Source organism: Phymastichus coffea, unplaced genomic scaffold (genome assembly GCF_024137745.1).
Source record: "Phymastichus coffea isolate CEN01 unplaced genomic scaffold, Cenicafe_Pcof_1.1 PCOF00021, whole genome shotgun sequence".
NCBI lineage: Eukaryota > Metazoa > Arthropoda > Insecta > Hymenoptera > Eulophidae > Phymastichus > Phymastichus coffea.
Window position 1 is genome coordinate 932,018 of NW_026706832.1, and position 12,275 is coordinate 944,292.

Genomic DNA, 12,275 nt, shown 5'->3' on the forward strand with positions numbered 1-12,275 from the left:
TTCCAAAAACAAATAACTGTAAAATAAATGTACTAGAAATGTCCAAATATACTAAAAACTTTTGTAATGAAAACTGAATCCATAATATTACATAAAACCGTTAGCCCGCCACTCAAACGTGATCTCTAACACGGTTTCAATAGAAAAAAAATTTTGCAAACTCTTTGCAACTTCGTAACCCAACAATTACTATGTTAGTCAAATTTCCAAATGTACAATTTGTGAAAATTCAAAGCTATCTGTCCTATTTTCTTAAACAAATTGACGTCTGACAAAAAAACGTTATATACATTTCTGTCATGTTTTTTCCCGTAGAATAGATTGCCGCTATCAGTTTTTTGAAAATAATAACTTTTTGATAATTTGTTTAAATAATTTTTTATAAACAATTGAAAATGGCAAAAGAAAAAACACGGGTATTTTTTTTTACGATTTAGCTACGATTGGCATAGTTAGTTTGGCGCTATCTTTCCCAGGTTTGGCCTGGGCCTTAATGGGTTAATAGCTGTTTCTGTGATGCTGCTACTGTCGTTGTTTCCTCGCTCACCCTTTCACACGTATCCAAAATCCAGGTAAACTTTTTATTGGCAAATCGGTGAAACACTGTGCTAAGCTATTTTGGCGGTACTACACAAGTAACAGCTGAGGCTTAACTGCTAATTCGAAAGATCGCGCGCCCCCTCTCTCTCTCAATACTTAGAACTAACGCGCGAAAATCAGAATCGCGAACGGTTCGATAAATTGAATCGACTACCGTTGCAAAATTTGAAAAATAAAATTTTTTGTTTACGAGTTTGTCTCTTGTAGCCGCCATATTGGAGCCGCCATGTTGGATTTTGCAAAGGCACATACAGCATCAGAAAGTAGATATCCTAAGCTTTAAAATGAGTCGTTGCACGATTTTTTTGCTCACATCAAATTTTGGACACAGCAGTGATCCGGTTGACATGGATCGTCCCATATATATTTTAAATGATATAGCCGCATCCTTAATAATAATGATTGCGCAAGAGCGTCATACAAATAAACATATTATGACTTTCGATCCACCCACTTATTAGAACTAAATTAACTAATAAAAAGTGACGAAAACGACATTATTTCACAATTCAAATTTGTATAACTACAAATTTTATTTAATACAGAAATATAATGAATTATTTAAAAACCAAAGCTATTCAAGCAATAAACAAAAACTATTATTCAAAACAGTCTTTTGTTAATTACTCGAAAACTACTAAAAATAGCCAAAATGTGCTTCTTTTAATTTAAAATAAATTAATAAAATTGAAAATAGTTAGTTAAAATAAAATAATTATATTATATAGGATGCATATGTGCACTGCAGCTCTCCATTTTCCTGTTATTGGGTAATTTTGTAAGATGTTTGCAATCTGGCTATTCGGGATGGCACGGTCGTAAACTCTCTCTTTTTTTTATATAGGGTCTACTTCTAAGTATCCGAAAATTGTCAGATGCACGAGACGAAAGCTGTTGTTCATGAAATTTTTCTTTTCTCAGGTGCACGCGATTTATAATCTTAATTTATGAGCTAAACATGTGGCCTGTTTTCCTTCTTCCTCTTTTTTTTTTATTTTTTAACCGCCGATACACATTAATTACTTTTGTGAATAAACTGTGTTAATGGAATGAAAAATAAACGTTTGAAATTTGGTACCTTTTCGATAAAATAGAAATTAAGAATAAATTATTTTATGAATTTAAATATGAAAATATTGAATAAATACACTAGAGTTCGTTTTACTTTTTATAAGGATTATTATTCAATTTGTTTTACTAAAAAATATTGACTAGAAGAAAAGTTATTTGAAAAAAATGTTTTTGGGGGTGAACTTTGAGGGTGGATTTCACCACTTAAATATGTTTTTCCGCCGATAAAAAGAAATACCAATCTCTTGCTTTTTTAATGTACTACAACATATACAAGAATTATCAAAATCGTTTAGTTCGGGTTGGGGTACCATCCTTGTGAGTTACCGACGAAGAAGTCCAATACTATAAAAAGACTGTTTATATTTTTTTGATTTATTATCTTTCAAAGTAGTATTATCACTAATTATCATCATCATCAAAGAAAGATTGGTGGTGATCTAGTGAACGAGATCATCAATAACTTGCATTTCGAAAGGGTACCCCCCCCCGTTAGCAATGGCTAAATGCCCTCCTTCGAGAAATTCAAAATGAAGTTTGGCTATCATTATTATAGTGCCTAAGAAATAATTTGGCCATAGAAGTATTCTGCGATCCCTCTCTTATATATATATATATATATATATATATATATATATATTGCAACGATTGCCGAAAATCGTTTAGACTCGCGTGGTTTACTAAGCGGCTGAGCGTAACAGCCGCGATCGGTTTGAGAGAGAGAGAGGGCGCGTTAGGGGCAATGACCGGGAGGGGAGAGTTAGCTAGCCAGTATGACTATGTCCTTCAGTCCGGCTACATCGCATACAAGTTAGAGGCAACATCGAGTCCTTTGTTTGCGAGTGAGGTTCAGGAAGTTAAGTACAGTGTAGTGAGTGTGGAGGTGGGTGCACACTGCGCAACGTGTGCATCAACAACTGTCAGCGACAATCAGTGCAGTGAAACGAGCACACACTGCGCAACGTGTGTGGCTCCGACACCGTTGATAACTGCTACGAGTGAAATGCCGAGTGCGCGCACTGCTCAACGTGCGCGGCCTCGGCAACGACGAGAGCAACCACATCAACATCAACAGCAACGAGACAGCCCCGGCGGAGAAGTAGGCGCAGCGGCAGTTCTTCGTCCAGCGTTAGATGGATACGGTTGGCCACCGTATCCCCTTCGATTTCGCGGTAGGTGCACTGCACTATTTGTTGATATTTGCGTGCGATCCCGCGCAGCGAGCGCGGTGAGTTTATCGATAGTGAGCGTGGGAATAGTCCGCGACGTCCCCGATATTCATTCTCTCTCTCTCCGGTTGAATTGTCATATCGAAATAGCGTGCGTGAGTCTCTCGGCAAATCCCTCCCTTATACTAGTTTTGAGTTAATAAAGTGGTTAGAGATTAACACGAAACGATCTCGTTATTTTGTCTTCCCTTTGTTCGAAATCGGCGTTATTGTTTACGTTTGATTCGAACGCGCCGGTAATTTAGCACGAATCACGAAAGCAACGAGAGAAGCTGCCCGCCAACCGAGTTGTCAGCACTGGCCGACGGAGCGCTGTAAAGCAGGCGTAACAGCGCCCCTGGCGGAGAGATCGCGAACCCAGGTTGGATCGGTAAGAGAACTCGGCGCAGGCGCACGCCGGGACAAGGTGAGCAAGTGTGCTAGGAGCACACAGTTAACAGGGCACCGTCTGGCTGTATTCAGGATTGTTATTACCCGAGGTTTGTGGCTAGGCGGCAGCTCGTTACATGGCGCCCAACAAGTTTTAGAACTCACACAAGGGAATTAGATTTGCGCGTAGAGAGTGAGAGACGCACGGGAGAGAGAGACGTTTGCGCGCGTCCGTGTTAAGGTGTGAGCGGGTGAAGCACACGTGGCTCGTTCGACACGTACTCTGCAGAGGGGAAAAGACGCCTCTTCGACCTAGTAGCGATTGCTTTTGTAAGCCGAGAGCACACTAACCCCAGGGGTCGAAGAGACGTCCTGTGTCGCCCCAAAGAGGTGACAAATTGTTTTTTCCGAGTGGTTATCCACACCTTAGAGCATTTAGGTGGGGGTTGGTCACAGAGCGACAATATCTGCAGAGCACGCAATTTGGGTGTGTGCGGGGTTAGTTTTACTAACCCGGTGGAACTAGCAAACAGTTAGTCGCCACCTATAGGCAGGTAGTTGCGAGTGGAAGTTCTTACTTCCTTAGGGTACGCGGCACCTGCACACACCGACGAGCCTCGTGGGTTGTTGCCTTGTGATTGAAGGCGTATTAGTATAGTTGCCGGTAGAAATTGCAACACCCCGCTCACGCCTTGGGCGATAGGAGGCGGTAGTGGTCGAATAGGTAAAATAACCTCGATCGTCACCTACGCCCGAGTGTAGGCGGTATGGAAGATACCGCCGACGCGATAACCCGATGGGCATCAGAACTGCCTTCGACACAGCTTGACAGGTACCTGACGCAGCTGGAGTTGCGTACAGATGGTTCCAAGCTGATGCAAGCGGTTCGGCTGGCGTATTGGCTATTAGGTGAGTATATCGACCTGGATTTCCAAGAAGCAGCGATGGATAGAGATGCGGCACAACGCAGACGAAGAAGCCGAGAGAGGTGGCTCGAGACCAGGCGACAAGAGCTAGAGGCAGCTGATGCCGAGGATCTCGTCGCCCACCCGCTCATGCTGTTATGCAGCGATGAGGCAGTGGAGGCGAACCTGACGCGGACTCTCGCGGTCTTCGACAACCTTGAGGAGGATAGTCGAAGCGAGATGGGGGAGCGAGAGCCCGTTGAGGAAGCGAAGACCGGCGTGGCCAGTGGGCCCCCGGAAGGGGTCGGTAGTGAACGTAAGGGTTCCACCGGATCGCCAGATAGGCGAAGGGCTCGTCGCTTCGAGAACGAGGAGCTACATCCTCAAGAAGATGAGGAGGAACGGTGCGTGACCGAGCGGTTGAAAGAGGAAATCGAGCGCAACCGTGTCGGGATCAATCGCATACTGGAGATGCTAGAGAGGCACGACCAAGTATGCACGTAGTGGAGCGACCAGGTGACCGCCCTACAGGTGGAGGTCCAGCAGCTGAGGAGCATGGACCCCATGAATCGACGAAGCGTCGCACCGGAGCGGCCCAGAAGAACAGTGGACTTCCAATCCACATATACGTGTCACTACGATCCGAGGGTACCAGGAAGTACCCCGGAACCCACGAGACCAGCCCCTGATGAGCCTCGAGATGACCCTCAAAGGCAGGCGCCTCTGCGGACGGAGCAGTCGCCGCAGAGAGGACCAATAGACGCCAACATTGGGGAAGGGCAGGCAATCCCGGATAGATCGGCCTGGTACGATACCAATGTGGCGTCAGGATGTTACACGACTCGGGATGCGGGTAGAATAGTCCGAAGGTGGAAGCTGCGATATTCGGGTGCGACTTCAGAGTGCGTGGACACCTTCCTGTCAAGACTAGAGGATCTACGAGCGGGCTCTGGGCTAACCGACGGCGAAGTTTTGTGCTCTGTATCAGAACTCCTCGAAGGGGTTGCGAGGACATGGTACGAGCTTAATAAGCTTAAGAGGCCCAAGCTCGGTACCAGGAAAAGGGAGAGTTGGTAAGAGAGTACGCCTGCCACCTCCTCTTCATGCTGGCTCAACTACGCCCGCCGTTACCAGAGCAGCGACAACTAGATTTGTTGTACGCAAATCTTCTACCCGCCATCCGTATGCAGCTGCAAAGAAACTCGTTCTCCAATGTGAACGAATTTCATGCCCAGGCGACTGAGATCGAGACCGCTATGCGGGACGACGAGCGCCCGAGGACCAGGCTGGAGCCGACATCCACATTATACCCCGAGCACATGGGTGTGTCAACGAAGACACCGACGCCCAGGGCAGGAGCCCGAACCGCGGCTATGTCGAACAAGAATCGGGGTATGGAGCAGCTGCAACCCGAGTCACCGGTGAAGAGCCAGGCCAGGAAACCCGAGGACCGGTCTTCAATCTCCGCGACGCAGGCGGCAGACCGTTTCAAAGACTTGTCGTCTCAGGTAGCGACCCTGCGACGTGAAATAGACCAGTACTTCAGGGAGAGGAAGGCTAACTCCCCCAAGCGGCTAAGGGATCGGCCGCAGGATAAGGAAAGGAGTAAAACCCCCCCTGGGACTCCTGGCCAGCGGCGAGAGGGTCAGAGGAGGAAGATAGATTTCTCCCAACCCATTAAGTGCTCGTCCTGTGGCAAGCTGGGCTTTACTAGGAGGTACTGCCCGGATTGCAATAAGGGAAACGGGCAGGGAAGCGGAGGACGGAGGTCCCCTCCGCGTCCCCAATAGAGGTGACCTCTCGCCGCGCGTCGTTCGAACGTGGCGGTAGCCCGTCGGCGACCCCAGGGTTCAGACAGGTTTCGGAAGGGCCATTGAGTCCTACGAGACCCAGCAGTGCAGTGGCAGACGAGGCGACAACGACCGTGCCGGGGCCTCACCTGGGCAAAAGGGCGTTCTGTATCCTCGAAGGGTATGGAGGTCGGATTCAAGTGGTGGAGCACGGGTACGAATGGGCCGGAGAGGAGACCGTCGGCCACAAAAGCTCCCGGAAACCACCTGACGCTCCCGAGGATGCGCCTAGGACCCAGGAATTAGCGGGTGAGAGTATGGCGACGCGAGTAGCGGCTGCCCAAGACAGGAAGAGTCGCGAAAGCCTCCGGATCACAGAGAAGAAAGGGACGGAGGAAACTCCCCGTAGTTATAAGCCCGAGGATAAGACTAGATGGTGGCTCCAGGAGGACATAGGTGCCTATAGGTTGAGGGCACTCTACGATACAGGAGCCTCATCGACGGTAATGGGTCAGCTCGGGCTAAGGTTGGCATCGGACATGGGGCTAGGTCTTGATGTGACGCGTGCGGGCGAAGCCAAGCTCGCCGACGGTCGTCCAGTCCCATATTGGGTCATGTGATTTTCCCCTTCACGGTAGGGGGAATCACCAAGGATGTCCGAGTTGCCATAACGCCACTGCTGTCGGATGACTGCTATGTAGGCGCGAATTTCGTAAGGGAATTCAGCGCCAACCTGAACCCTGACACGGACCAGCTGTACTTGGTGAAAGCCAAAGTGGTGGTACCGTTGGAGGTGGCAAGTGTCACAGGTACGTCGTGCCTCGCACCCGTGGGCCTGATAGAAGCCACGGAAGCACAGCGACAAGAAGTGGCTAGCCACGTCGATGGATTGATTCCAGACGCAGGTGAGAGTTTAGGCTGTGCTATAGGGGTCGAGCATGAGATAGACATCGGAGACGCTCGACCCTGTAAACAAAAGTACTATCCGGTCTCAGATAGGGTGCGAGACGAGATGCACGCGCTGGTCAAGGCCATGCTGGACAACGACGTCATTGAACCAGCAACCAGCGGATGGTCAAGCCCAGTTGTGATGGTGAAGAAGGCAGATGGCAAGTATCGGTTCTGCGTAAATTACCAGAAGGTAAACGCAGTAACCAAGCCTGACGCCTATCCATTGCCCTTCATGAACGACATCCTGCGAAGGATCAGGAATGCCAAGTTCATCTCTACACTGGACTTGAGTAGCGCGTACCACCAGATTCCTCTTAAAAAGGAGTCGCGCCCCATTACGGCGTTCACAGTCCCCGGCCTGGGGCATTTTCAGTTTAAGAGAATGCCTTTCGGATTGTCATACGCAGGCGCGACCTTTCAGAGGTTGATGGACAAAGTGATTAGCCCGGACTTAGATCCTTTCGCTTTTGCTTACCTCGACGACGTGATCATTATTTCGCCGAACTTTGAGGAGCATAAGCGACACCTGGAATTGGTTTTACAACGAATTCTGGGTGCGGGCCTCACTGTAAATAAGACCAAGAGCCACTTCTGTAAATCGGAAGTCAAGTATCTAGGGGTCCTTGTGAACCGTGAAGGAGTAAGGCCAGATCCGGAGAAGATCAAGCCTATTATGGAGTACCCAACACCACGGACCATCAAGCAGGTGAAGCGATTTATGGGGATGATGTCGTGGTATCGTCGCTTTATACCCGACTTCGCGACAATCGCTGAGCCGATAAACCGCCTGACAAAAAAGAGCGTCCAGTTTGCTTGGCAGCGGGAGCAATAGCAAGCTTTCGAAAGGCTACGAGACGCAATGGTCTCTGTACCAATCTTGCAGTCGCCGGATCCCAGCGGACAGTTTGTGTTGCAAACGGACGCGAGCGATAGCGGGATCGGCGCCGTACTGACGTAGGAAATCGATGGACAGGAGCGCGTCATAGAGTACGCCAGTCGCTCCTTAAATAGTGCGGAAAGGAATTACACAGTCGCCGAGCGAGAGTGCTTGCCCGTGGTATGGGCTATCGGGAAGTTCCGGCCTTATGGCGAGGGGCACCACTTCAAATTCATTGCCGATCATAGTTGCCTTAGGTGGCTCCACAGTATGAGGAATCCTACAGGAAGGCTAGCGTGTTGGGCGTTAGCACTGCCGGGAGATGTTTTTGATATAGAGTATCGAAAGGGAGACCTTAACGTGGTGCCAGACGCTTTGTCTAGGGCCTATGAGGAGGGGGTGGTAGAAGTGGGTGCCATGACGCATCGGCCGGAAACTGCCGATGCCTGGTATTTGCAGAAGTACCGAGAAGTATGCCAGGATCCCCACTCTCAGCCTACCAATCCGACAGAAGATAGCGAAGGGTCCATCGATAATGAGGAAGCCTGGAAGCTTGCGGTTCCCGCTGAGTAAAGGCACCAAGTGCTGGAAGAGGTACATAATGCACCAGCCGCGGGCCATCAGGGTAGAGAACGGACGTTCTCTAGGGCTAAGCGCCTGTACTTCTGGCCTAAGATATACGAGCAGGTCAGAGAGTACGTGAGGAGTTGCCCGGTTTGTCAAAAATGCAAGGCGGAACAAAGGCCGCCTTGCGGGGTAATGGGTCGTCGAGAGGTCTCACGACCCTGGCAGGTGGTGGCCAGCGATATTACGGGCCCATTCCCAAAGAGCTCAAGAGGGTTTGAGTATATCTTTGTCTTTTTAGATCTGTTTACTCGGTGGGTTGAGTGTGTACCCATACGCAAGGCCAATGGAAGGACCATTGTGCGGGAGTTCCACGAGAGAGTGGTAACCAGGTTCGGCGCGCCCGAGATATTCCTTTCGGACAATGGAACCGAGTATAAGAATCAGGATGTCGATGCCTACTTGCTGAGGAACGTCATCCGGCGCGCCCTCACTCCAATTTACCATCCACAAGCCAACCCCACGGAGCGAGTGAACAAAACCCTCAAGACCATGCTCATATCATACATGGAGCGTGATCATAAGAGCTGGGACGAGCACCTGCCAGAGTTCAACTTCACGTTGAACTCGGCAACTCATAGCGCGATAGGCTATAGCCCGGCTATGCTCGTTTTCGGACGACAACCGACTCCTCCCTCGACATTTAGAAGGGCCCAAGATCAGCAAGCCCGAGAAACTTCCGAGGGCCAGGAACTAACCGAGTGGTGTGAGCACATGCGCCTATTGCCCAATTTATGGGAACGCGCTGGCTCTAAGTCCAGGGAGGAGGCAGATCGTCAGACGGTTTACTATAACAAGAGGAGACGTCAGGCCGATTTTAGGGTTGGGGACTGGGTGTGGAAACGGAACCGTATCCTATCTTCCGCAGCTCAGGGCGTATCGGCGAAGTTGGAGCCGAAGTATGCTGGTCCATATGTTAGGAGGTATGTGGGACCAATACCTACCTTCTCGGTAACCAGCAGGAGGTATTGCCCGAGCTGGTCCACGCCAAGGACCTCAAGCCCTATTTCGGCCCATTCTCGGATCAAGATGAGTAGGAGCCGGGACGAGGAGATTCAACGCCGCAAGGCGAAGAGGAGGGCGCAGGCGACCCGTCCACGAAGATCGAGAGTCCCAGCGGGGATCCTATGGGTGAGAGCACCGCAGTAGCAGCCCCCGCGAATGCGTGCGATGAGTCCATAGCGGCTCCAAAGACTGAGGCGCCGGCCAAGCGAGGCCGCGGTAGACCGCGCAAAAACCCCGAAAGTGTGCCCCAAGCGTCGGGTAGCAGTGACCCGAAAGGTGAGAAACCAAAGGGAAGGGGCAGGCCCCGTAAAACCGCCAAGCTCGTGCGGAAGGTTGCCCTGCCAATTCCCCTCACCGATAAGTCACACGCGCTAGCGAAGCACGGGGGACCGGGACGTTCTCGTAAGATGTAGCGTCAAGCGTGACGCAACGACGGGTAGGTTAAGGTCCAAACCTGAGATATCCCTTGACCGCACTCTTCTCTTTTGCAGATGGAGAGAAAGCTGGTAATTGGCGAGGAGGCCTTCGAGGTATCCACCAGGATGCTGCTCGACCTAAATCTGGGCCCGGACGCTGATCGGCAGATCGGCGAGGTCTGGAGTTTCGTCCGGGCTCAGGTAGCGGTGGCTGCCCGGGAGGACCGCCCACGCCAGCGGGTGGACGACTTCCTCTGGGAAGGGTTGAGGCCGCCGCCTAGGAAGGCGCCAACCCGGGAGGGGTCCACCCAGACCGACGGTCCATTAGAAGAGGGCCGTCGGTCTATGTCCACGATGGACCAGGGGGTGCAGACCCCAGAGTCGCGCAAGCCCGCCGTGGCCGACGGCTCGACTCAGTGCCAAAGGAGGCCTGTGGCCAGGGGCAGTGGGTCTGCAACCACCCCCGCATTCCCGAGCAACAGGGGTTCGAGAACTCCTGGAGGCACGTGAGGTTGGGCCTCCAGGAGCTAGAGAACGCCTGGGAATTCGTCGGGGACCTGCAACGCCAGGTGCATTCGCACCTGGACGAATTCCTCGACTACCAGGGAGCCAGGGAGTTGCTCGGGGAGTGGACTCCGGTAGTCCGGCGATAGAGGGCCTATGGCGAGGCCCTGCTGCGAGTAACCGGGGGCAGGAGTCCCCAGAAGCCGTGGGCCCGCCGGCGGCTGTACAGCCTGCGGTTCCAGGAGGTAAGCCCGCGGCCAAGACTCCTGCAAGCCCCCGGCGCAGGCTCAACCGAAGAGAGCCTCGGGGGCCCCCGGTCCCGGACAAGAGTTCACGGTCCACGTGGACGGGTCGAAGGTTTCCGACCCTACCGTGGTGGTGCACACGCATGGCGGACGCACCTCCGCCACGGTGGGCAGCGTGACATTTACCGCCGTCCCGGAAACCTCGACCCCGTAGCCCCCTCCGCCGGTGGGGAGCCACGGGCAAGGATCGGCGTCCGGCTCCTCCAGGTCACAGCGGAGGGGCTGTTATATTTGCGGACACCCCGGCATCACCACCACCTCCAAGTGTCCGAACAAGGCGGAACACTGGCGCTACCCCCGGCACAAGGCACCAGGAGGCGCCGATAAATGAGGTGGAAGGGTGATGGCCCGGGTGAGGGCAATAAAGGCGTTTTTTGTAAGAATGATGTGTAATGATTTCTCCCCTTCCCTCTCCTGTCCTTAAGGTCGCGAATCAGCAAAATAGTTCGGCCCGGTAGTCCGAAGCTAGGAGGGGGCTGCAACGATTGCCGAAAATCTTTTAGACTCGCGTGGGTTACTAAGCGGCTGAGCGTAATAGCCGCGATCGGTTTGAGAGAGAGAGAGAGAGAGAGGGCGCGTTAGGGGCAATGACCGGGAGGGGAGAGTTAGCTAGCCAGTATGACTGTGTCCTTCAGTCTGGCTACATCGCATACAAGTTAGAGGCAACATCGAGTCCTTTGTTTGCGAGTGAGGTTCAGGGAGTTAAGTACAGTGTAGTGAGTGTGGAGGTGGGTGCACACTGCGCAACGTGTGCATCAACAACTGTCAGCGACAATCAGTGCAGTGAAACGAGTACACACTGCGCAACGTGTGTGGCTCCGACACCGTTGATAATTGCTACGAGTGAAGTGCCGAGTGCGCGCACTGCTCAACGTGCGCGGCCTCGGCAACGACGAGAGCAACCACATCAACATCAACAGCAACGAGACAGCCCCGGCGGAGAAGTAGGCGCAGCGGCAGTTCTTCGTCCAGCGTTAAATGGATACGGTTGGCCACCGTATCCCCTTCGATTTCGCGGTAGGTGCACTGCACTATTTGTTGATATTTGCGTGCGATCCCGCGCAGCGAGCGCGGTGAGTTTATCGATAGTGAGCGTGGGAATAGTCCGCGACGTCCCCGATATTCATTCTCTCTCTCTCCGGTTGAATTGTCATATCGAAATAGCGTGCGTGAGTCTCTCGGCAAATCCCTCCCTTATACTAGTTTTGAGTTAATAAAGTGGTTAGAGATTAACACGAAACGATCTCGTTATTTTGTCTTCCCTTTGTTCGAAATCGGTGTTATTGTTTACGTTTGATTCGAACGCGCCGGTAATTTAGCACGAATCACGAAAGCAACGAGAGAAGCTGCCCGACAACCGAGTTGTCAGCAGTGGCCGACGGAGCGCTGTAATGCAGGCGTAACAGCGCCCCTGGCGGAGAGATCGCGAACCCAGGTTGAATCGGTAAGAGAACTCGGCGCAGGCGCACGCCGGGACAAGGTGAGCAAGTGTGCTAGGAGCACACAGGTAACAGGGCACCGTTTGGCTGTATTCAGGATTGTTATTACCCGAGGTTTGCGGCTAGGCGGCAGCCTGTTACAATATATAGACTATCTTTTAAATCTATACAATTATTAACTAATTTAAAT

At 51.5% G+C, this 12,275-nt stretch overlaps 1 protein-coding gene across 3 annotated transcripts in view; it reads left to right on the forward strand.

The window, feature by feature from the left end:
* LOC131675425 (aromatic-L-amino-acid decarboxylase-like) overlaps positions 1-12,275 on the forward strand; it is a 1,116,730-nt gene that overhangs the window by 423,505 nt on the left and 680,950 nt on the right. The gene's annotated exons all lie outside the window — the stretch shown is intronic.